Below are 23,053 nucleotides of genomic sequence, written 5' to 3'. Positions count from 1 at the left end.
ATTGATATGCTGGAGTTTAACTCTGCCATTTTATTATTTGTTTTCTATTTGTTTACTCTGGTTCTCGCTCCTCTATCCTCCTTTTCTTGCCTTCTTGGGAGTTACTTGAACACTTTTTAGGATTCCACGTTTTTATATATATTTTTTAAGTGGACATCTTTGTATAGTTTTTGTAGTGATTGCTCTGGCTATTAAAATATATGTATGTGTCTATTATATGTTTGTTTTATTACATTTTTTCAGTTTTATCATTTCCATTTGGTTCTTTTTCTAAAACTCCAATTTCTTTGCTGAGGTTCTCTATTTTTGCATTTATTCCAAAAGAATTCTATTTTTTTTTTTTTTTTTTTTTTTGCAGTATGCGGGCCTCACACTGTTGTGGCCTCTCCCGTTGCGGAGCACAGGCTCCGGACACGCAGGCTCAGCGGCCTTGGCTCACGGGCGCAGCCGTTCCGCGGCATGTGGGATCTTCCCGGACCGGGGCACAAACCCGTGTCCCCTGCATCAGGAGGCGGACTCTCAACCACTGCACCACCAGGGAAGCCCTCCAAAAGAATTCTTAATTGATTGTTGAAGTATTTTTATCCTGCAACTTTAAAATCCATATCAGATCATTCCAACCTCTGATTCATCTTGGTGTTAGCATCAGTTGATTGTCTTTTCTCATCCACATTTTCATTTTCCTGGTTCTTAGTATGCTGGGCAGTCGTCAGCTGTATCCTGCACATTTTGTCTATTATGGTAGAAGACTCTGAACCCTCTTCACATCTTTTATTCTAGCAGGCAATCACCCTGCTTAGTTTATCATGAGGTTCCTGGTGTACTTTCATGGGCTATGGTTCCAAGGACAGGTTAATTTTCAGAGCCTTTGCTGTGTTACTTTGATCTGCTGGGTTTATCTGATACTGCAGGGCCTCCTTGTGCCTGAGGGGGCAGAAGGGGTTTGCTTCCTCAGTCCTCCTCAGGGAAGGGAGCCTCAGGCCTCTGGGAACAAGTAGACTTTCCAGGCCAAGTGCTCCCTGCAGTGGAATCTCTGTTCCTGGAGCTGCCCAGCAGTCCCAGTGTCCCTGGGCAGAGGAGGGTAGCCTCAGGCCCATGGGAACAAGAGGTTTCCCAGGCCAGGGCTGCTTGTTGCAGTCGGTTCCATTTTGCCAGTGCCTCAGCCACCCCCAGGTTGAGTCTCATGACGGAGAAGAGTTTCAGACGTAGGGAGGAAAGAGAGCACTTCTTCCAGCCTCTGTCACTAGCTGAGATCCCAGTTGGTCCCCCTTGCCAGTGGTGCCAGGCTCTCCTGGTGACAGTGGAAGGATTCCCACTAGATTCATGGAACAAAGGAGCTTCCCGGGCCACCCTGTGTTTCTACATTAGAGCTCATGCAATGCAATGTGGGACCTGGGTCACCTTCTTCTGCGGGTTGGGAAGAACAGGAGATGCCCTGCTGCCACCATGCTGCTCCTCTAGTCCTGATGTCACAAACCAGTTTCCTTCCTGTCAGCACCTGTCAGAGTTCTCTGCTGGTTGTGTCTGGCATTACTTCCAGGATTTATGTTGTACTTAGTGGAGAAAAGCGGAGAGACACAAATCTACACCATTTTGTCCAAATCATAAGTCATAGGGATCCTTTTTTGAAACACACTCATACCTTTGTTCAAAAGCTTATAATGGCTTCAGATTTCACTCAGAGAAAAGTCAAAGTCCTTAAAATAGTCTATAAAACCCAACATAACTTGACCTTGCCTTACAGTGACCTCTCTGGCACTGTCTCCTACTACTGCCCCAGCCCCCATTTACTCTGCTGCAGCCAAACAGCCACGTTTCTGTTCATCAAACTATCCCAGGTCACACAACTTCACACTTACTAATTCTTTCGCCTAGAGTATTCTTCCTTCAGATCTCCACCTGGCTTGTCCCCCAGCTCCTTTAAGTCTCTGCTCAAAATCTCAACTTTTCACAGAAACAGACTCAAAGACATAGAGAACAGACTGATGGTTGCCAAGGGGAAGGGGGTTGGTGAAGGGATGAAGGGGGAGGTTGGGTTAGCAGATGTAAGCTTTTATATATAGAATGGATATACAACAAGGTCCTACTGTATAGCACAGGGAACTATACGATATGTTATGATAAACCATAAGGGAAAAGAATATTTTTTAAAGTATATATATATATATATATATATATAACTGAATCACTTTGCTGTACAGCAGAAATTCACACAACATTGTAAATCAACTATACTTCAATTAAAAATATACTGATTAAAAAAAACTTAGCTTTTCAGAGATGCCTTCCCTGAGCACCTACACAGTCACCACCACCCCCGGTCCAAGCTCTTCCCAGTGCTCTCCAGCACATCTGACTTACGATGCAAATAAGGCCATTGTGTATTACGTAGAAGAACGCCTGACACTTAGTAGGTGCTCAGTAAAACTGTGCTGGATAAATGAATGAATAACAGGATGCACATGCATATAGTACATAGACCCAACCATCACTTACTGCTCTGTGGGTAAAAGGACACCTGCAAAGAAATTGTACTAGAACATTCATAAGGCAACCACAGGTGGGGTAGTTCCCAGCCATGTGAATACTCAGAGCAGTTTACTCCCACAAACCAATCCTCACTAAATGTCAACTGATTAAGGAAACCCCACCCTCTAGGCTCACCAACTTGTGTGGACTTTCTATTGACAAAGTGACACTCCTCACAGATGAATTTCTGGTACTACAGGAGAATTAGGATGGCTTCTGATGCTGAAGAGCAACCAGTCAGTCTCCAGAAAGTCCAGGTACAGAGGTTTCATAAAGAAGACTGCAATGGAAAACAATAAACACTCACGCTTCCAATATGGAAAGCACTGATCTACACATCTTCTGTTAATTCATGTACTCCTCACAGCAACCTCTCGAGGAAGTGTTATCAGTATCCTCTTTTTATATCTGTGAAAACTGAGGTACAAATGGATTAAGTCACACAGCTCACAAGTTAATGAGCTGAGATTCAAGCCCAAGCAGAGGGGTTTCAGAGTCTGTACTATTAACTGCCAACCTATACCGCAAAGGAAGCAACCTAAATCAGTTTTTCTCCTACACAACAAAAAGAGAACATAACTCATGAGCAAATAAAATGATAAATATGTGGGAAGCTAACTCCAAGTTTATTTTCCCCAAACTTGAATCGGAAGCTGACCTCTTAAGCAAAAGTTACGCTTGCACTTAATTACATGCATATAATGAAATATAAGAAGCCTATACAGAATCGTAAAAGTAGCATATTATCTCCTGTTCTTTGTGAAACGTTGCACCATGTACAAATCTATAAGAATAAAATCATATCCATTAACAATAGAAGAAGTGGACTCCTATTTGCTGCATCAATGTTGGCTCTACACTGTCATCATTAGATGGCCAGTTTAGCAAAAGTAACACTTGCTCTTCTTAATGACTGGCTTGTTGACTATGTGAAACTGCCCATGTTTGACCATTTTTGACCTACAATTATGGCAATTTCATATGGCTCAGCTTACGAGATTCAGGGCTCCGTTGTTTTTCTGCTTAGAATCAGTCATTTCTATTCATGTTTTTTATGTCTATAAAAAGTCAGAGATTAAAGGCTGCCTTGATTCTATGTACCTAGCTTACCCTTTTAATATAATGTTTTTCCAGGTCAGAAAGCAGAATAATGCCTACTGCATAGGCTACTTCTTACTGATGTACTGATTTGTTTTCCTAAGAAGTTCTAAGCAATTACATTCTTTTATCTTCCCAGACCTTGCAAGACTAAAAATTTAAATATGATTTAAAATAAATTTGTAAGTGGCATTATTTCCTGTTCCAATTTTCCCACTTACATTTGAATGAAACTGTGATTTACTGCAAAGTTATACTTTCAAATGCTTCCCCTTTCTTACCTCTGGTTTTTAAAAGAGTTTATTACATATGTTCTTTAAATATCCAACCAGAGCTACTTTAGGCTTTGAGATATGCCAATTTTTCCTCAGAATGAGTATGATTTTCTATTTTTCCAAGGCGGATATAATAATGTATTGATCTGAGCAGGCCTCCCTAGCTAGAGTTCAGATACAACAAGAAAAGCACATCATAGGCACTCAAAAGTAACGGGCACACAGGGATCCCAGGGAATCTGGGTGCAACACTGGTTGACATTGCCCCGTAGAGGGACTAAATCAGTTTCCCTCTAACTGCCTCAGGCCGTCCTGATTGAGACCTTAACGCCATTCTTTTAATATAAGAAGCCTTGCTAAAAGCTGCCAGAGACACAAAGAGAAATCAAACATGGCTCCTGTTTTCAAAAACACAGAGAACTGGATCTCATTTTCCAAGGCCAACCTGGCAAGTGGGCCCATCAAGCTTGTCCAGATCCTTGGTTTAGGTGACAAAGTGTCTTTTCCCGCTCAGCCTTCCATTCCTCACATCCACTGATGTAGGTCACATGCCCCATGTCCTCTCTGACTTCAGGCATCTAGTTGACGTACTAATTATTTGACAGCCTCCCAATCTACACTCATTTACGAGGACATCTGCAACCTGGGACACTGGCATTCCTTGGGGATCCCAACTTTCTAATCAAATTGAGTAAAAAAAAAAAAAAGATTTAAAATATGAACCAAAAGTACCTGAACACCTGCCATAGTTCAAATTCTCTCTCTCTCTCTCTCACACACACACATACACACACACACACACACACACTATATATATATATTATATATATTATATAGAATATATATATATATATATTCTAAATGTACTAAAATTTCTACTAAAGGTAGCTAGCACGTGTGGAGCATTTACTCTGTGTGCTGTACCAAGTGTTTCAGACGTGTGATCTCATTTAATCCTCACAAGATTCCTATGAAAGAGATGTATTATTCCCATATCAGAGAAGAGGAAACGGAAGCTCAGAGTGGTTAAATGGCTTCCTCAGAGACACAGAGTGCTGAGCTGGGTTTCAAACCCAGGGAGTTGGATTTCAGAGTCCATGATCTTACACAGGGTATCTTACAAAAGAACAATTATGGAGGTCGTGGACTAATTCTATAAAATACAAATAAAGAGATGGCAATAAACTGAATGTTTTAACCTCAGTGTCTCCCAGCTCAATATACATTCGCTAGATAATGGCCTTTCTTTCCTTTCACTGCAGCTCTGTTGGTTCTGTCGGATATAAATGCGCTGATGCCTGCATCTTCCCAGAGCACACTCAGCTTAAAAAAAGATGAGCTCAGAGTAAGGACTGATCCCTTCCCATGCTTCACTGACAAAACCTACCAAACTCTCCCTTGGTCAAACTCATGTGTTTTTCATCCCAGAAAAATGCACGTTGTGGCCCAGGATAGAAGAAGAGATCTAGAAAGATTTCTACCTCTCTACTATGGAAAATCCCCCACGATCATTTTCCAGAAGTAAAGAATCCTGAGGTTTAATTTCCACTTCCCCAGTGTTCTTACAGATTTTGAATTATTTCCATGTTCCCAACACAGGAATACTTTAAAAAAAAAAAAAGGCTATATTAGGCACAGAAAAATCACTTCAAAATCATTTAGGGAGAGGAAAAAATAGCACAGAAAGCTGCGAGATTTATTTACTTTATTTATTTATTTTTTGCGGTACGCGGGCCTCTCACTGTTGTGGCCTCTCCCGTTGCGGAGCACAGGCTCCGGATGCGCAGGCTCAGCGGCCATGGCTCACAGGCTTAGCCACTCCGCGGCATGTGGGATCTTCCTGGACAGGGGCACAAACCCGTGTCCCCTGCATCGGCAGGCGGACTCTCAACCACTGTGCCACCAGGGAAGCCCCTATTTTTTTTTTAATTTATTCTTTTTATGTTTTTTTCTACTTTCCATTCATTTATTCTTCATATTATTTTTTTAACATCTTTATTGGAGTATAATTGCTTTACAATGCTGTGTTAGTCTCTGCTGTATAACAAAGTGAATCAGCTATATGTATACATATATCCCCATATCCCCTCCCTCTTGCATCTCCCTCCCACCCTCCCTATCCCACCCCTCTAGGTGGTCACAAAGCACGGAGCTGATCTCCCTGTGCTATGCCACTGCTTCCCACTAGCTATCTATTTTACATTTGGTAGTGTATATATGTCCATGCCACTCTCTCACTTCATCACAGCTTACCCTTCCCCCTCCCCATGTCCTCAAGTCTATTCTCTACGTTTGCGTAAAGTAGATGTGGCACGTATATAAAATGAAATATTACTCAGCCATAAAGAGAATCAAAATTGAGTTATTTGTAGTGAAGTGGATGGACCTAGAGTCTGTCATACAGAGTGAAATAAGTCAGAAAGAGAAAAACAAATACTGTATGCTAACACATATATATGGAATCAAAAAAAATGGTTCTGAAGAACCTAGGGGCAGGGCAGGAATAAAAACTGAGAGATTTATAACAGCAAACTCATACCCTTGAAGACTAATTAAGAGTTCCCTCTCTTGTTGCAATTGCCCGCTCCCAGCCTCATTCCTCAATACACTTAAAAACACTGTTTTTAAGAGCCGTTGCTAGCAGGGTACTGCCCAAGTGCATCCTGGTTTGGAATATGGCTCCACTTCCCCCTCACCTCACAGGGATCCTTTCTTCTCTGAACATCAATGGAGGACCCAAAGTCTAGGGTATGAAGAGAGAACCCTACCTCACAGCAGTATAAGGCTCAAATGCTGCATGTATGCAGTTAACACAATTGTCTGGCTAGGGTATTTAGCACTGCCTTGATATTTCAGGAAGCTTTGGAAGCCATTGGTCAGTTCTGCCCCATTGAGACATTTCACTATAACGAAGAGAGTCTCCTATGATTTGAGGAAACAATTCCTTTTCTGTATTTGATTGCAAAAATGGCCACAAATCATTCCATTATGTGTATCCAGGCCTCTTTGCAGAACTTGATATAAAGAGCTGGCATCTATTTCCTCACCCTATGAATGATTTGGTTTTGCACGTAAAATGGGGCAGAAGTGCCAATATGGCAATTTTGACTCTAGGGCCTTGAAACTTCCATTCTGTCTCAGAACCCACCACAAGAACAAGCTGGAGGATGAGGGACCACCTGGACCAGATCTGAGCCATCCCAGCCATCCCAGATGCAGCCTCAGACATGAGAGGCCAGCCATGATCAGCAGAGCCTCACACCTATCCCCCAGCTACCTACAGATGCCAGAGGAGCCCGGCTGAACAAGAAAAAGGGTCTGCCTGAGCCCACACCAGACTGTCAGCCCACACAGGAGTGACTGAAATAAATGGTTGTTGTTCTAAGGCACTAAGTTTGGGGGTGGTTTGCTGCACAACAGAAGGTGACTGATATATTTATTCTGTAAATAACTACAAGAGATAATTAAGGGAGGAGGAGAATGATAAAGGGAAAATCTCTCTCAATGGACAAAATTTAGTAAGGAATGATCAAACATTGCTTTTCCTTTTGTAAAGTGGGTTTATTTACCATATGTTCAAACCACACCACTATATAATAACACAACTTGAATTAATCATTAATATTAGAAAATTTTACTTTTTTGGGAAATGATGGTGTGATATAGTGGAAGGAATGTATGTTGGTAATTAAGAGATGTGCATTTTAACTTGGGTTCTTTTACCAGCTAGCTATGTAATTGTGCCAGACGCCATTCCCTGTCCCTCGATTACAAGAGAGAAAAATGAGGGGATCAGATGTAATAACTTAATTAAGGCCTGGTCCAATTCTAAAATGAAAGATTTTATGCCATTTTTGTCTGAAACATTAGCATTTTCTACCGCTACATTTCTTTGATTTCTGTGATGGAATAAAACACTGCATTTAACCCTCCAACTAAGAGTCATTATCTTCATGGTACCTAGCACAACATTCCATCTGAAACTGGCTTAGACAATGAAGGAGACCGATTAGCTCATGGATTTGAAATGGTCTGATCTATATCTCAAATGACATCACTGAGGATCTGGTCCTTCACTGGTTTGTCTTCTGAAGGGTTAGCTTACCTGTTAGGCTCCCAAAGTGGTAACCAGAGCACCTGAACATCTTCATCCATGGGAACAAAATAACAAAGTCAGGTCCATACAACATCCTTGCAGGACATGATCCAGCAAAAGAGAGAAAGGTTCTTTCTCTATAAATTCAAGGAAACTTTTGCTTTGCACTGGCTCTGACTAGACCATTTCTGACCCAATCTCTATGCAGTGACATCCAACATAACTTTCTGGTAGTGATGGAAATGTTCTTTAACTGTACCTGTCCACAGATGACTACAGAGCACTTGAAATGTGGCTACTGTGACTGAGGAAATGCATTTCTTATTTTATTTTAATTACAATTTAAATGTAAAACGCAACGTGCATCTAGTGGCCACCATATGGGACAGTGAAGCTCTATAATGGGGAAAGGTCAGGTTACAGTAGCTGGCTAACCTAGTCAGTGCCCATTGCCTTGAACTGGGGACGCAGTTAATGCCATTCATTCCACAAAGGGAAGTTGTTCTGCCTGGTGTCCCAGAGCCCACCATTTTTATTTCCCATAGATTAATGGCCCAACTCAACATGAAATCCTTTGCCAAGGAGTCATATTGATAAATCTAACCTAGCACAATGCCGTGTGAAAGTCACTTTGGAATAATAGCCTTTTAAAGCTGAGAGTGACCTCAAGGCTCACACACTTCAAATCCATATCTCACAAAGAAAATGGGATTGGGGTATCAATTGCTTTGCTTCTGGCAGTTATGAGCAGGGCCTGGATTTGCTGACCTTCAGCCATTTTCCACTGTAAAATCAGTCTTTACGCCACAGCAACCAACAGGCCTATCGTGACAGAACTGACTTCATTCCACAGGAAGCTTATTGAAACTTCCAGTAAAGGATGTTGCCATAGACGCCTGATACTCTACACTCAAAAGTCTAAATGAGCCTAAGTGATCATGTCAATGAGGCAGGCAGGCTGGCCTGGTGGGGACAGTGGTTGACCGGATCCCACATGCCCTGATTGCAGGTGGCCAAATGTGGCCATGGGGGTACTGGTGACCAGTGTTGCCAGGCCTTTTGATTTTCTGAGAAATCCAGATTTGCATATTAACTCCTTAGATTCTTTAAATGCTGGCCTTTACATTTTAATATGTTAAGCAGGCCAAGTAAGATCTGTCTGCCGGGCTTCCCTGGTGGTGCAGTGGTTGATAAGGGTCCGCCTGCCGATGCAGGGGATGCGGGTTTGTGCCCCGGTCCGGGAGGATCCCACATGTCACGGAGCGGCTGGGCCCGTGAGCCATGGCCGCTGAGCCTGCGTGTCCGGAGCCTGTGCTCCGCAATGGGAGAGGCCACAACAGTGAGAGGCCCACATACCGCAAAAAAAAAAAAAAAAAAAGATCTGTCTGCCTATGAATGGGTTCAGCCACCTGTTTGCGCCTGTGGTAGAGATTTATGAAGTCTGACCTGAAAATTAAGGCCTTCAGAGTAGTCGCTGCTGCTGGTGCCCATGTTTTCCTACGCATGCCCACTGACAACTTCTAACCACAACTATGAGTGCTTTCTTGAAGCCTGGGGCCCGTTGATCTGGAGGCCCCTTGGCCATGGAGAGGGGCTGACAAAGTGCTGAGGACATAACAGCCCAGGGAAGAGCTGTCCTCAAACACTGACAGGGGGGAACTGATAGGTAAATATCTCAGCTCTCTCACTGTGGTGTGTGCCACAAGGTCTCCCAGGGCTCCCCAGTGGGTTGAAGCTTCAGTTGCCCAGAGTGTAACCTATTTGATAATTCAACCATTATGGGCTGTCTTCCCTTGCCTGTCTCACTTCCCCACTGTTCTGTCCATGCTTCATGAGGTCACCTTCCAAATCAAGTACTTGAGCTTGAATCTTTGTCTTGGGGTCAGCTTCTGGGAGAACTCACCCTACAAACACCATAAAGCTGAAGTCGTTTTAGAATTTTGTTTGTTTTTTACATCTTTATTGGAGTATAATTGCTTTACAATGGTGTGTTAATTTCTGCTTTATAACAGTGTTCATTGCAGCTCTATTTACAGTAGCCAGGACATGGGTTTTTTGTTTTGTTTTGTTTATGAAAGTATAGTTGATTTATAATGTTGCGTTAGTTTCAGGTATACAGCAAAGTGATAAATTTATACATATATAACTTTAGCTTATTACAACATATTAAGTATAGTTTCCTGTGCCATACAGTAGGTCTTTGTCGGTTATCTATTTTACATATAGTAGTGTGTATATGTTCATCTGTTTGTTTCATTTTTAATTTTTCCCTCTAGTCATGAACTCTGTCAGGGCTACAACAGATGAAAATTTCACAACCTAAAGTCCCACCTCTTCTGATCATCTAATGTCTCAATATTCACAATGTAGTGCTGAAACTGCTGGCCTCTTGCATAACGAAGCCAGGCTATAGAAACACATGCTCAACTAAAAATAGAATCCATTATGTATATCAGCACAGCCCTTAGTTTCTTAGCATAGCAACTAGTTCTGCCCCATAAAACTTTTCATTGAGGCATTCACTTCAAACAGGTGCATTGTTCACCATGTAAAACACTGAAGAGAAATCTCATGCAAAATCATTCCCATCACAATCCACATAGAAGACAGAAGTGAAAACCAAGAATTCTTAAGGGAGAAACACACATTTTACCACTCAAATGTATCACACAGAAGTGACTGTATCACAAGCTTCCTGTCACACCTGTATATGACCTGGCTCTCTCTGGTTTCCCTGCTGGGCTTATGTATCAATAAAGGAAGGATTCCTACAAATGAATAAGAAATGACATGATGCCATAATTTACCAAGATGATATCTGCTTTTGTATCTATAATACAAATTTAAGATATGAAATAATTATATAAAATCATTTTTAAAACCATATTTGCTTATTCAAAAGTGCAACTAATTTAATGAAATATGGAATTCAAACAGTAACTTGGTCTACTAGGGGATCTATAAAACATAAACATAAGGTTAATAAACAGGGCTTGAGTGCTGAGGACATGTTCAGTAAAAATAAAACAAATAGCTAGTACCTGGAACATTTGGGGAATGGAAAATTAAATGAATCTTAATCAACTGAATATAATAAAAATATCTATTTTGATTCAATCTTGGATACTGAGAATCTTTCTAAAAAATGCTAGTAATTTCCTGCCTTCCTAAGTGCAGTATAGGGAATATTATTCAATCATAGCTAAATAATTCAGAGTCTTGTAGGGCCTCTGGGTGCTCAAGCTGAGTCTGACTTCTGATAGAAATGAGGCCACGGACAGGAAAGGTAGAGTGAGCACAACCCCTCAGGATGTTCACTGAATTGATTTGTGATGCCAGCTTGCTTCCTCTCAGTGTTCACCTTGGCTGCACATTAGAATCAAATGAGGAGCTTTCCAAAACAAAAAAAAAGAAAATCCAATGTCCTGATTGCACCCTAGAGCAATTCACTCAAACTCTCTGGGGCTGGGGCCCAGGCATCAGCACTCTTTGAAGCTCCCCCTGTGATTTCAGTGTTTCCATGTGCAGCCCAAGTTGAGAATCACTTCATATTTTTTGCCTTTTCCATGCACATGCAGTATGCCTACTGAGGTTTATTTTCAGACAAGTCTATGAGAAAAAAACCTCAGAGAGACACTTAACTTGACAGATTAAACAGGGTCTTTAAAAAGCAAGAAGTTAAGAGCCAGGACACAGAGCCAGATTGCCTGGGTTCTATTCCTGCCTCAATTCACAAACTGTATGACCAAGGTCATTACTCAAGCTCTGTGTGCACGTCAATGTCCTCATCTGGAAATGGGGGTGATAATAGCCCTAGCCTCACAGGTTCATGGAAATGATTGAGTGTGTGTGTGGGGGGGGGGGCATGCGCATGTACCTATGTATCAGAGCAGTGTCTGGCATGCAGAAAACACCATATATGTGATTGCTATTATTGGTGATTATGATAACAATGATAAAAAATATAATTAAAAGAAATGTGCATAAACACTACTATATATAAAATAGATAACGAATAAGAACCTGCTGTATAGCACAGGGAACTCTACTCAATACTCTGTAATGGCCTAGATGCGAAAAGAATCTTAAAAAAAAAAAAAGGGCTTCCCTGGTGGCGCAGTGGTTGAGAGTCCGCCTGCCGATGCAGGGGACACGGGTTCGTGCCCTGGTCCAGGAGGATCCCATATGCCGCGGAGCAGCTGGGCCCGTGAGCCATGGCCACTGAGCCTGAGCGTCCGGAGCCTGTGCTCCGCAATGGGAGAGGCCACAACAGTGAGAGGCCCGCGTACAGCAACAACAACAAAAAAAAAGAGTGGATATATGTATATGTATAACTGATTCACCTTGTGGTACACCTGAAAATAACACAACATTGTAAATCAACTATACGCCAATAAAAATTTTAAAAAATAAAATAAAATATTGAATTAGTGCAAACTGAATTAGTGCATATAAAAAAACACCTTAAAATATGTGACACCAATTACTTAATAAATCGATTGCTCTTTTTTTTTAACATCTTTATTGGAATATAATTGCTTTACAATGGTGTGTTAGCTTCTGCTATATAACACAGTGAATCAGCTATACTTATACATATATCCCCATATCTCCTCCCTCTTACGTCTCCCTCCCATTCTCCCTATCCCACCCCTCTAGGTGGTCACGAAGTACCGAGCTGATCTCCCTGTGCTATGCCACTGCTTCCCACTAGCTATCTATTTTACATTTGGTAGTGTATATATGTCCATGCTACTCTCTCACTTCGTCCCAGCTTACCCTTCCCCCTCCCCAAGTCCTCAAGTCCATTCTCTATGTCTGTGTCTTTATTCTTGTCTGGCCCCTAGGTTTGTCAGAAGCTTTTTTTAGATTCCATATATATGTGTTTGCATATAGTATTTGTTTGTCTATTTCTGACTTACTTCACTCTGTATGACATACTCTAGGTCCATCCTCCTAACTATAAATAACTCAATTTCATTTCTTTTTATGGCTGAGTAATATTCCATTGTATATATGTGCCACATCTTCTTTATCCATTCATCTGTCGAAGGACACTTAGGTTGCTTCCATTTCCTGGCTATTGCAAACAGAGCTGCAATGAACATTGTGCTAATATGACTTTTTTTGAATTATGGTTTTCTCAGGGTATATGCCCAGTAGTGGGATTGGTGGGTCATATGGTAGTTCTATTTGTAGCTTTTTAAGGAACCTCCATACTGTTCTCCATAGTGGCTGTATCAATTTACATTCCCACCAACAGTACGAGAGGGTTCCCTTTTCTCCACACCCTCTCCACCATTTATTGTTTGTAGATTTTTTCATGATGGCCATTCAGACTGGTGTGAGGTGATACCTCACTGTAGTTTTCACTTGCGTTTCTCTAATGATTAGTGATGTTGAGCATCCTTTCATGTGTTTGTTGGCAATCTGTATATCTTCTTTGGAGAAATGTCTATTTAGGTCTTCTGCCCATTTTTGGATTGGGTTGTTTTTTGATATTGAGCTGCATGAGCTGCTTGTAAATTTTGGAGATTAATCCTTTGTCAGTTGCTTCATTTGCAAATATTTTCTCCCATTCTGAGGGTTGCCTTTTTGTCTTGTTTATGTGCTCCTTTGATGTGCAAAAGCTTTTAAGTTGCATTTATTTACTTTTGTTTTTATTTCCATTTCTCTAGGAAGTGGGTCAAAAAGGATCTTGCTGTGATTTATGTCATAGAGTGTTCTGCATATGTTTTCCTCTAAGAGTTTTATAGTGTCTGGCCTTACATTTAGGTCTTTAGTCCATTTTGAGTTTATTTTTGTGTATGGTGTTAGGGAGTGTTCTAATTTCATTCTTTTACATGTAGCTGTCCAGTCTTCCCAGCACCACTTATTGAAAAGGCTGTCTTTTCTCCACTATATATTCTTGCCTCCTTTATCAAAAATAAGGTGACCACATGTGCATGGGTTTATCTCTGGGCTTTCTATCCTGTTCCATTGATCTATATTTCTGTTTTTGTGCCAGTACCATACTGTCTTGATTACTATAGCTTTGTAGTAGAGTCTGAAGTCTGCGAGCCTGATTCCTCCAGCCCTGTTTTTCTTTCTTAAGACTTTTTTGGCTATTCAGGGTCTTTTGTGTTTCCATACAAATTGTGAAATTTTTTGTTCTAGTTCTGTGAAAAATGCCATTGGTAGTTTGATAGGGATTGCATTGAATCTGTAGATTGCTTTGGGTAGTAGAGTCATTTTCACAACGTTGATTCTTCCAATCTAAGAACATTGTATATCTCTCCATCTGTTTGTATCATCTTTAATTTCTTTCATCAGTGTCTTATAGTCTTCTGCTTACAGGTCTTTTGTCTCCTTAGGTAGGTTTATCCCTAGGTATTTTATTCTTTTTGTTGCAGTGGTAAAAGGGAGTGTTTCCTTAATTTCTGTTTCAGTTTTTTCATCATTAGTGTATAGGAATGCTAGAGATTTCTGTGCATTAATTTTGTATCCCGCTACTTTATCAAATTCATTGATTAGCTCTAGTAGTTTTCTGGTAGCATCTTTAGGATTCTCTAGGTATAATATCATGTCATCTGTGAACAGTGACAGCTTTACTTCCTCTTTTACAATTTGGATTCCTTTTATTTCTTTTTCTTCTCTGACTGTTGTGGCTAAAACTTCCAAAACTATGTTGAATAATAGTGGTGACAGTGTACAACCTTGTCTTGTTCCTGATCTTAGAGGAAATGGTTTCAGTTTTTCACCATTAAAAACGATATTGGCTGTGGGTTTGTCATATAGTTTAAAGTTTATGTTTTTCCCTCTTAAAACTATTTAAATGAAACAAACGAAGATAAAATGTGAAAAATGGGAAATAATTATATTTTTAAGTCTATTTTTATTTTGGTAAATGCTTAAATGACTCAACTGTAAGTCTCCATTTATGTTACCAGAAGGAAAAAAGAGGCTTGTCCTGCTATTAAATATAGAAAGAGTTTGACAAGGACCCCATCAGTAGGATCACACAATTTTGAATTGGCAAGAAAAGGAACTAGAGGTCAAACAAATATACTCACTCTATCTATAACATCTATAATTCAAGCAAAGGAACAAGACATTGGGTCAATACCAATATATTTGGGAATTCTACTCACAACAAGCGCAAATGGGTTTTCCAGATAACAAGAAATAAAACTATGAACAACATACAAAATGTATTTCCTCTACACATTCCTTTAATCCAGCATCTCAAACTAATTTTGTATCAAAAGGTACAAATATTCCATTATAATACCTTCATAGCATAGAAAGCATCCAATTTAATTTCTACTACAAGACTAGGAAGAGCTAAATATAAGCAACTCATAAAACTGAGGCATAATTTTGTAATTAAATTATATTAGGAGTAATAAACTCTGGTTACAATGTATTCACACAAGCAATGCTGTTGTTATTTGCCTGATGAAGTGCTATGATGGAGACATGAAAATCAGGTTAATGCACTTACACCCTAGAAATGATTCCAAAGAAAGAACAACGATGCCATTTCATAATAATCAGCTTGATTTTAAAATGCATTTACTAAAAAACCATGATTCACAACCTTGTAAAAATTTCCATTCTAATAACATGTTTTCTTCTATTGCATCTGCATAGGCTAAGCAATCATATTAGCTGTCCTACAGTAGCTAGAGTTCATGGAGGCAAAAGTTTTGGGACTCAAGGCAGTGAAAAGAAGGAAGTGTTGATAATAAATAAAGCTTAATCTGGAAGTAGAATTGATGAGAAGAAGTTTGTTCCTCAGCAATCTAACAGACCACTGACTAAATTATTCTCACAAACACTGAACGTTTAATCTCTAAGGATCAGTATGGAGGAAAAGGAGCTCCTGGTGCCAATATAGCAGTGAAAATCCAATCCCAAAGTGATTATCTTAGGAAAAAAGACAGACAACCATGGCGGAGCCCAATTCTTCTTGTGAATAATAGCATTTTCTCCTATCCAAGACTTTTAAATCATCTTAAAGCTTATTTCATAAGATGCTTCCGATTCCCGAGGGTCAAAAACCTTTCACCTATGATGCAGTATTTATTAGCAAATTATCCTTAGTGGGAAAGTCTTCTCAACAATAAATCCCTTTTTTGCCTTGCATAGTTCTGTTCCCAAAACATTACAAAATACATAAATAAACATCTTGTTTGCCCAAACAGACCTAAGTTTCAATGCTTTAGATCAAAAGACCACAGCAGAGTCTAAACAGAAAACAAGTCACTATTACCTTGAAGAAGAAGAAAAACTCTTTTTAAATATATGTAAATAGATGGTCACTTGGCTTTCAAAACAGCACATGTGTGGTTCCTAACAATTAGTTAGGGACTAACTGTTTAGTCAGAGACTAACTGTCCATTATATACCAATAATAGAAGCCACCACAGTGAACCTTGAGGGCATTATGCCAAGTGAAATAAAGCCAGAGAGAGAGGGGCAAATATGACACGGTATCACTTACATGTGAAACCTTCAGAAAGGGGTGAGGTGTCAGACTCATAGCAACAGAGAGCAGAAAAGTGGTTGCCAGGGGCTGGGGTGCCAGGGAACTAGGGAGAGGTTGATCAAAGGCTATAAACTTTCAACTATAAAATGAATAAGGGCTGAGAATCTAATGTATAGTATGGTGACTACAGCTGACAACACTGTATTATATAGATGAAATTTGCTAAGAGAGTAGAACCTATATATTCTCACACATACACAAAAATAAGAAAAATAAGTGAGGTAGGTGATGGATGTGCTAATTAACTAGATGGGGGGATCCTTTCACAATGGATATGTACATCAAATCACCAAGATGTACACTTTATCTATCTTAAATTTTGTCAATCATACCTCAGGAATGCTGACATTTTAAAATTTAATTTAAAAATTAAACTAATTTTAAAATTAAATGTTTTTTAAAAAGCCACCACAAAGAGTGAGTTTACAAAGTGCCAGGCATTGTGCTACACACATGCATCATGTTTATAAGCAACTCTGAGAAAGTTACACCCCATCTTGCAGATGAGGAAACGGAGGTTTAAATGGTTGAAGAGATTCACCAGACATGACTCATGGAGTACAAGGCAGAGCAGAAACTCCAACCCACATCTGTCTGACTTCAAGTTCTGGCCTCCCAAATCAGGACTCTTTTAAGAAAAAGAAAAGAAAACCTCCCTGGCTTAAAGTATATACCTAACAGTTTCCAGTGCCTCTTACTTAGGAATCTTTTTAATGCCCTTAACTATGGGGCATCTATATTAAGTTGTTAGGTACAAAGCATCCATGTTAAGCACCATGTTAAGCAGTTGCTAAACAAGGATTCTAGTAAAATGAGTTTATTTTAGAGGTGGTTCCAGGATACATGGGTAATCGAGACAGGAAGGGAAGGAAGCCCAAGAAGGGTGTGTTTTCAAGCCAGTTACCACTGAGGGTAAATGGGCTTATTAACCCTGGAGGGCACTAGAGGAAAACAGAAAGCTAGCACCTTTGAGTTATCCCATCCAAGAAGTGAGGGAGCTGTGGTATTTGCCCATCAAACTTCTTTGGTTGTGTGGGTGTTAATTCAGGCAGTGACATGAGCTCCAGAGGCCAGAAAAAGCAAAGGAATGCAAATGCTGGCCACTGGGGTCCAACTCTCAGCCTCAGGAGTAGTAAGGACGTGGGTTTAGATTTGGGGCCATGTCTGCTCTATTAATTTCTTTATGTGAAGGAAATTCATGGAGGGTGAAAGAAAAGACTCAGTCCATAGTTGCTGCTGGTTTGTTGGCAATGATTGGTGCACCACTGCAGGCCAAGCAATGATCCCAGCCCTCCAAGAGTGATACTCACAGGCACTTTGCTGTTTTCTAAGGTAAATCAGTTGTTGTTTCAGGGTTTGGGGGAAACTGCCAAATAAAAGTGAATAGAGTTGATCTTCTTAATTTATAATCACGTCACTGCACTCAATTGACTGTTGAGTGTCTTACCCCATTCACCATAGACAAGAAAGTCCAAAATTGATGTTTCTGGGATATACTAGGGAAGTGTGTGTGAAAGAGGAAGTGCCATTGTTAAATGATGATTAATGAAATCTGTGGTGCCTGGTGGTTCTTTTGGAGGCCAGACTATTTTTTTAACATGATATTTCTAGATTTTCTTAGAGGTTTATGAGGCATCATTTTAAACGTTTTTGAATTCTGGACTTTTATGCTGAAAACGTCACTGTGTCTTATGTAAATATTTAATTTTTAAACCTTGCTTTTGAACTCTGTATAGAAATTTAAGGCTACCATAAGAGAATGTGGTCTATAGTTGTCATTAATAGAAGCTTAATCATTGCTCTACAAGGATCCCAAATGGTTGTCTCGTGCAAAATCGTAGGCCAGAAAAAGATGGCATATGGTGCAGATGGTGGAGCCCTCCTCTGGTCCTGGGTCCCTAGAAATGACTGGATATACAGGTGTAAATATATGTCTATCATCTAGGATCATGGGTACACAGAAAGGATTGTACTTGTTCAATCAGAAAGAATGGAAGAAAAAAGATAAATGGAATAAAAAGGAAGTAGGAAATGACATCCCAGAAACCCACAGACATTAAAACATAGGAGTAGATCTGGGCCACCCAAACAGGCGGTGAAGGTATTAGCACTAGGAATGAAATGGGAGCATCAACTCAGGTCAACCCACCATCACAGCTCCCACCTCCCACACCCTCCACTCTCAGCCAGAAGAAAGCTACAGAAGAGATGGTGCTATCAGAGCTGGCTCCAACAAGAAAGAATGAGGAGCCACCCACAGACAAGACTAATCATTTGAAGAAATTAAATTTAGAACCAAACTTCACATCAATGTTCAAAATACATTATATGATTGCTATGGCCTGAATGTTTGTGTCCCTACCCCCCAGGCCAAATTCATATGTTGAACACCTAATGCCCAAGGATGGTATTAGAAGATGGGGAGATGGTGCACCTTTGGGAGGTGATTAGGTCCTGAGGGCAGAGTGCTCCTGAATGGGATTAGCACCCTTATAAAAGAGGCTCCAGAGAGATCCTTAGCCCCTTCCACCATATGAGGACACCAGAAGTCTGCAACCCAGAAGAGGGTTCTCACTGGACCATGCTGATACCCTGGTCTTGGACTTCCAGCCTCCTGAACTGTGAGAAATAAATATCTGTCATTTATAAACTACCCATTCTATGGTATTTTGTTAGAGCAGCCCAAATGGACTAAGACAACTATACATGAATTAAAAATCTAAACTAATAATAATGATGGCTATGAGGATGATGAATAAGAAAGGCTTTAAATAAAGCAAAAAAAAGAAAAAAGGTTGAAATGTGAATACATCAAATTTGAGAATGTCGAGTCATCTTTTGTCATGCATAAGTTAGAAGTTAAGAAATTCAAAAGACAAGCCACAGACAGGAAGAAAATATTTGCAACATCCCTAACAGCTAAAGGATTAACATCCAGAATACCTGGACAACTCTCAACACAAGGCAAGGAAATTCAGCAGGTAACTCCTGTAAGAGAAAACAGAAATTGTCCACAAATGTAAGAAAATGTACACAGCTCAGTAGCAAATCAGGCAATAGCAAATTAGAGCAGAGATACAATGCTTGCATCAGATTGACAAAAATTAAAATGTTTCTTAATAGTGTTGGTGGGGACGGAGGAAACAGTTCCTCTCACACAAGACTGGCAAAGTTATAAAATGACACAACTATTAACTAAAATTTAGGATATATATAGCCTTCAATCAGCAATTGTACTTCTCAAAATTTACCTCAGGGACGCCTGACCCATATACTCAGAGAGGGATACACAAGGCTGACTATTACTCTATAGTTCAGGATTGTTTTCTGTGGACTAGAAACAGACAACTACCAAGAGTCCATCAATGAGAATTTTTTATTGTTAAATGAAATTTGCTCATCCATTCTATGGGATACATAGAGCAATTTAAAAGAATAAAGTGCATTCACATGTACTTACACAAAAAGTTCTGTAAGACATATTGTAAAGTGAAAAGCCAGTTTGTGGAACAGTAAAAATAATATGATGTTATTTAGGGTACAAATGGATATAAATGAAACAAAATGAAATATTTCCATAGTTAATGTATGCACAAATTCATTAAAAGGAGACCTGGAAAGATACCATGAAGCTGTTACGAGCAATTGACTTTGGAAGAGACTAGGATTGGGTCAATGGTGGGATGGAGTCAAAGGCATCAATACTGCTTTACTCTCTTACAAAAAGAACCTATTAGTGGACTATCCACAAAATAAAAAATAAATAATATCTGTAACAAAAAAGATAAAGTAGTAGGAATCCTTCCTTTAAAATGTGTTTTTCCTCCTCTTCCTTGTTAATTTAATTATATGTTCCTCTTTCCCCTCCTCCAAGCTCCTGTTTTAGGGATACAAGGAAGAGCTTACTGAACTATATTGAATTTCTTGGATCTAATAGTGAGTAGTTTTATTTTTACACCAACCTTGGCACAGAAGCAGGGCATCAGCTTACTATGTTTCATGTTCTAGCAGGATAGGTTTCTGTTATTAGCCTTTTACACTGACCCTTTTTTCTTCTTTAGCTCCCATACAGATTCTTCTTGCAGTTAGCATGGTTTTCACGGCTAACACTTCCTGTGTTGGTTTCTGGTCCTGATATGGCAGAGCTCCAAAGTAAAGTCATAGCATAATGCAGGCAACCTCTTCCATACTCAGGCTGTACAGGAGCCCCTTCTCACTCATGATTACAAATAAACTGATCTTCTTTACATAACACACACTGACATAAGAAAAACAACCATGCTTAAAATAGTCATATTCAGAAACTCATTCTTGCTAATTACAGTCAATAAGATTTACAGAGCCAACAATAAAAGGGAAAGAATGATTAAAATAAGCCCAGAGCTGGTACAAAGTATGAACATTTATCCCTTAAGATGATGTTCATATTTATCTGCTCCCAACCAACCCCAAACATTCTTTCAATGTTTCATCAGAGCACATTTCTGCTACATAAAAATTACCTGCGTGCTCTGGTTTTTAAGTTCTTAAATCATCTGGGCTGTCTGTCTTCTTTGCCACCTATCATTTCTATGGTGACAAATCAAAGGAGGGGTTACAGAAGGAAGCATGTCAATGTTCACAGAGAGTGAAACCAGTGGCTTGAAATCAGTGGTGCATGGTACAATGTGGCCATGACGGGAGAGAAGACATGGATGAGAAACTGTCAAATGTGAGGATTCTCCTCCAGGGCTATAAAGAGAAAGATCTTGTAACAATATTCTTTACCAAGAGCTTCTTAAGCCACTCAGCTCGCCTCTGAGCAGAGTAGGCTTCAAGGGATCGCTAATCAAAGGGCTTCAGCACAGGCTTCATGGACCAAGGAGAAACATGGACAAAGACAAAGGAAGAAGCTCCAGGGAGAAGAGAGGCACATCACCCAGATACCAACGCAAGCTTCCAAACAGGGGTGGGGAGGGAATCAGGGGATAAACTTAAAAGTATCACATTTTTTCTTTGAGACGTAACCCCTGTAGTACATGTGATAGATTCATATCGACAAGACTGATTGTCAGAAAAAATATCTTAAAGAAACTGGGCCTCTAAGCATCATCTGACTGCAACATTAGGCCCATCCCTTCAAATGATTTTATGCAAAAACATGGACTTAAAGCTTGTGTGCCCTCCCCACTCACTTGCGGGTACCATCTCTGCTTGCGTACATTTATGCTCCTAATATATCACTTACAGGAGTCTACCTCTTAGAAGTGGATTCTTCACTCGTTCTGACTCCAGGACTAGGCTTAAAGCCAGAAGAAAATGACAAACTTAGAATGATGGAAAGTTTAATTTTTTTCTTAAATCGTCTCATCTTTTAGATACTGATATATGATCATTAACTAAAAAAATAAACCTCAAAATTCTGATACATGACTGACCGTTGACTTAAAAAGTGAAAAATGAAATTCCCATCTCTTGGCTAGAACTGGAAGATTAATATCCATGAAAAGAAAAGTAATAAAGAGACAGAAGTATTGCTACCACAGTATTTGTTTAAGTTGGTCATAAACAGCATTACAACCAAGAGGAAGTTGTTAGTATTAAAAAACTGAGAATTTTCTACATTTGAAAATGAGCATGAGTTAAAATACTAGGTTCACAGGACAACAGAGGTACATCAAAGAGCCTCTGGTCCTAAATACTTTCTCTTTCTTAAGCAATGAAATATTTATCATTGGTCTTAAAGGGGAGCTTAACTGAGTTGCTATGAATTATTTAAAAACCCCAAAATACCTTCTGTTGCTTTTATAGAAGCTTGATTTACAAGTTGAAAAATCAAACTGACAGTCTAGTCTCTTGTACAAATACCCAACATTTAAAAATGCTCTAGGCATTATAAATATATCTTTCATGAATATAGCTTCAACAGTTCTAAAAATAGCCTTTAGGAGGAAAAAAAATAAAAAACCTCTTTCAAGCCATTGTTTTATACATAACAGCAGGAAACCAAACAGAATGTCAAAGCCAAAGTGATTAACACACCCAGTAATAAACATGAACAGTCAGTATGAAATCTTACTCAAATACGGTTTTTGACGTTAGCTCGGGGTCTATGATTTAGCCCCATGTCTGTGGCCAGAGATGATTACAGGGCACCCATATTCAGAAAGTAACTCCAGGACCACAAAGCTAAAATCTGCCTTTTGGATGACGTGTTAACAGACCCATTCAGGACTGGCCCTGGGGACCAGATATTACTGTCTAGCACCCTAAGAGTTTCCCCAGGCTCTACTCTGACCCCAAATATGCCACTGCACAGAGCAGTTTCCATACCACTACTCACTGGTGAAGTCCAGGTTGCCCCCAATGGCCGACAGCTAAGCTGACAAACACCAGTAACCTTGGATATAGAGAACTAACACCAGAACATGAAAAGGCACCTCACAGTTTGATGCCAGGTATTTTATTGGTTTCAGTATGGATATAGCACTCTCAATAAAGCCTGTCCCATCTTTCCAAATATCAGAACTTATAGGACCAAAATAT

General features: G+C 39.8%; 1 protein-coding gene across 7 annotated transcripts in view; it reads right to left on the bottom strand.

Annotated features, from left to right (window-relative positions):
- PLCB1 (phospholipase C beta 1) overlaps positions 1-23,053 on the bottom strand; it is a 753,511-nt gene that overhangs the window by 711,523 nt on the left and 18,935 nt on the right. The window lies entirely within an intron of this gene.

Source organism: Lagenorhynchus albirostris, chromosome 15 (assembly GCF_949774975.1).
Source record: "Lagenorhynchus albirostris chromosome 15, mLagAlb1.1, whole genome shotgun sequence".
NCBI classification, from domain to species: Eukaryota; Metazoa; Chordata; class Mammalia; order Artiodactyla; family Delphinidae; genus Lagenorhynchus; species Lagenorhynchus albirostris.
The sequence above is the reverse complement of the archived record's forward strand: the minus strand, read 5'-3'. Positions and strand labels throughout refer to the sequence as shown.